The 3,425-nt window shown below is 38.6% G+C and overlaps 1 non-coding gene across 1 annotated transcript; it reads left to right on the top strand.

The window, feature by feature from the left end:
• The first annotated feature begins 1,933 nt into the window (after positions 1–1,933).
• On the top strand, positions 1,934–2,040 carry LOC127089409 (small nucleolar RNA R71). The gene has a single exon (XR_007791009.1). It is a non-coding gene; the product is annotated as a small nucleolar RNA R71 (small nucleolar RNA).
• Positions 2,041–3,425: the final 1,385 nt, after the last annotated feature.

Below are 3,425 nucleotides of genomic sequence, written 5' to 3'. Positions count from 1 at the left end.
TTGGTTCGTTTCCTCTTGGCTCAAGGTAGCACTAACTATAACTGGACGGTTCATCTTTTCATCGAGGAACTCGTATCTCAGGTTCTTAGGCAGTTCCTTAAGTTCTAAGGTTGGTTTCTCAGGGCATGGCATAGGATCTGGGGTAAGGGATAAACATTCGTAAAGGTTATCATTGATGTAGGGTTTCTTAAAGTCATCATCTTCCCTTATGAGAGTTGATGGTAACTTAATTGTTTTTATAATTTCTTTTTGTTCTAATTCTCTAACACATTCATCAATGATATCTAAGGCATAACACGAGTCTCCCATCACAGGTGCCATAAGAAATTTCGAAAGTATAAATTCTATTTTCTCGTCACCTACCTCAAATGTCAACTTTACTTTCTTTGACATCTATTATGGCTCCTGCAGTCGATAAGAATGGTCTACCTAGAAGGATTGGTATATCATTGTCCTCTTTGATGTCCATGACAACAAAATCAGTAGGGATAAATAACTGACCTATCCTAACAGGAACATCTTCTAAAATGCCTATCGGATACTTAATAGATCTATCGGCTAACTGAAGTGACATCTTAGTGGGTTGTAATTCTCCTAAGTTCAACCTCTCACAAACTGCTAAAGGCATTAGGCTCACACTAGCTCCTAAGTCTAGAAAAGCTTTTCCGACGACATGATTACCCAAAAGGCAAGGAATGGAGAAATTTCCAGGATCTTTATCTTTCTTTGCTAATTTGTCCTCGGAAATAGCATTACATTCCAAAGGCTTCGGATCGTCAAGTCTACGTTTGTTGGTAAGGATGTCTTTGAGAAACTTTGCATAAGAAGGTATTTGGGTGATGGCTTCTGTGAAAGGGATTTCTACATGACGTTTTTCTATAACTTTAATAAATTTTTTATACTGTTTATTGATCTGGGTTTGTTTGAGTCTTTGGGGATATGGTATAGGTGGTTTATATGACAGGGGTGGTACGTAAGTTTTGTCTTTAGGTTCTTCTCCTTTTTCTCGACCTTCCTGGTTTTCAGATTCCTCTAGTTCCTTTACTTCGTCCGTGGGTTTGGTACATTCCTTAGAAGTTTCGGGTTCACTCAATCTAGGGTTTGGTGGCTCATCATAAGCGTTCCCACTTTGTAGGGTAATGGCATTGGCTTGTCCTCTCGGATTTTGTTGAGGTTGTCCAGGGAATTGTCCTCCAGGTGTAGTCTAAGGGGCTTGGTTTAAAGCTACCTGAGAGATCTAGGTTTCAAGCATCTTGATATGAGTAACTATTTGGTCAACCTTGGTTCCTAACTGAGTAATCAATTCGTTAACATGAATGTTTGGTTCATGAACTCCTTGTTTTGTTGGGTTTGAGCGGTGACAAAATTTTCCATAATTTTCTCAAGGCTCGGTTTTGGTGGTATAGGTTGATTTGATCTAGGGGCTTGATAACTAGGTCTCGGGGTTGCATTATTTTGGATTAGGTTATTGTTTTTATAGGAGAAGTTCGGGTGATTCCTCCATCCAGGGTTATAGGAATTCGAATATGGGTTCCCTTGGGTGTAGTTCACTTGCTCAGAGTGGGTTTCGTTTAATAGACTGCATTCTACATATTGGTGTCCTTTGGTTCCACATATCTCACAATCCGACGAAATTGCGGCTACAGTATTCGGTTTTATGCACATATGCTTGACTTTAATGGCTAATGCGTCCATTTTAGCTTGCATCATGTCTATAGAACTTAGTTCATGCACTCCTCCTTGGGCTTCCTTCTTCTCAACTGTCGCTCGTTCGACTCCCCATGATTGATGGTTTTGAGCCATATCTTCGATGAGGGCACTAGCTTCAGGATAAGGTTTGTTTATCAGAGCACCGCCTACGGCGGCGTCGATGGTCATCTTTGTGTTGTAATGAAGTCCATTATAGAAGGTTTGAATGATTAACCAATTTTCTAAACCATGATCTGGGCATGCTCGTAACAACTCTTTATATCTCTCCCAAGCTTCGAACAACGATTCTCCTTGGTTTTGGGTAAATCTAGTTATATGGTTTCGAAGAACGGCGGTCTTACTCGGGGGAAAATATCTAGCAAGAAAAACTCTTCTAAGGTTATCCCAAGTCGTAATGGAATTGGGTGGAAGGAAATCTAACCAAGATAGGGCTTTATCTCTGAGGGAAAAAGGAAATAATCTTAAACGTATTGCCTCAGGAGAAGCTCCATTGGTTTTAAAAGTGTCTGCTAATTGAAGAAATATTTTTAAATGTTGGTTTGGGTTCTCAGTAGCGAGACCTGCGAATTGTCTCTGTTGCACTAGTTGCAACAGGGATGGTTTAAGTTCAAAATTATTAGCTGGGATGGTTGGGTTTACTATACTAGAACTAGGATCTTCATTAGATGGTTGAGCGAAATCCTTAAGAGGTCTTTGGTTTTGGTCTTCGGCCATAGCTCTCTTAATTCTATGAATGAATAAACATGCGCGAGCGTAACATTCAGGTTCCGCCAGGGGGTATACTAAGCTTAAACTTCCGGTGCTGCGAGTTCTTCGCATTGACCGGCGGGAAATAGCCTAAGTCTAAACGATATAACAACAGGAAAATGAAATTTGACGAAATTGGTCCCCGACAACGGCGCGAAAAACTTGATGCGGTGTTTCGCAAGTATACGAACGCGTCAGAGTAATATAAAAGATTATCGAATCCACAGAGACCAAGTGTCAATCTATCGTTATCTGTCATTATGGTGTTTATCAAAGGCAATCAAAATAGGTGTTTTTTTTTTGGGGTGTGCAATGAAAAGTAAAGTATTGAAATAAATTTAATTAATAAAGACAGGGTCGAATGTAATTCACGTAATCAATGGATAATCCAAGTACTTGCTAATAGAGCTACTTATGGGCAGTGTTTCCTACTTTGAAAAGAAATAATTTAACAGGAACTGTCGCTTTCGCGTATTCAGAACCGAGTTGTACTCCCTAATCAAACCCTCTTATTTTCACTTATAAAAAGGCGCGCATTGCGTTAGAGTAGTAAACCTATTTTTAAGAAATATAGTATCTTGACTAAGTTGAAAAGTATTATAACCTGGATTTCTTAACCAAAAGAGGTTCTCACGAACCAGACTCTAAACTTATAAACGCGTCCAAAAATAGTTTTAAAATCTCTTTTCTTTTTAAGTTAAAAACTCCTAATGAACTAAACAAAGCGCTTTCGCTATTTTTGAAATAGTTAAAAACAATCAAGTTTAAAAAGACGTTGGACGGCTTTCAATCTTACCCAACGGAATTGAAGTGCGGGAAAACTTCAGTTGAAAGTTAAAATAGCCCTTAAGTGTTTCTACGAACAATTGTACGGATTACTGGTTCAATTACGATTCTTACATTCTAACCTTATAGATTTAGTTAGATATGGTAAAGTAAAAGTGCATTAAAGTAAATAAAAGTAGTGC

Source organism: Lathyrus oleraceus, chromosome 5 (genome assembly GCF_024323335.1).
Source record: "Lathyrus oleraceus cultivar Zhongwan6 chromosome 5, CAAS_Psat_ZW6_1.0, whole genome shotgun sequence".
In the NCBI taxonomy this organism is placed as follows: Eukaryota; Viridiplantae; Streptophyta; class Magnoliopsida; order Fabales; family Fabaceae; genus Lathyrus; species Lathyrus oleraceus.
Note: the sequence above shows the minus strand (reverse complement) of the source record. Positions and strands in the feature narration are given on the sequence as shown.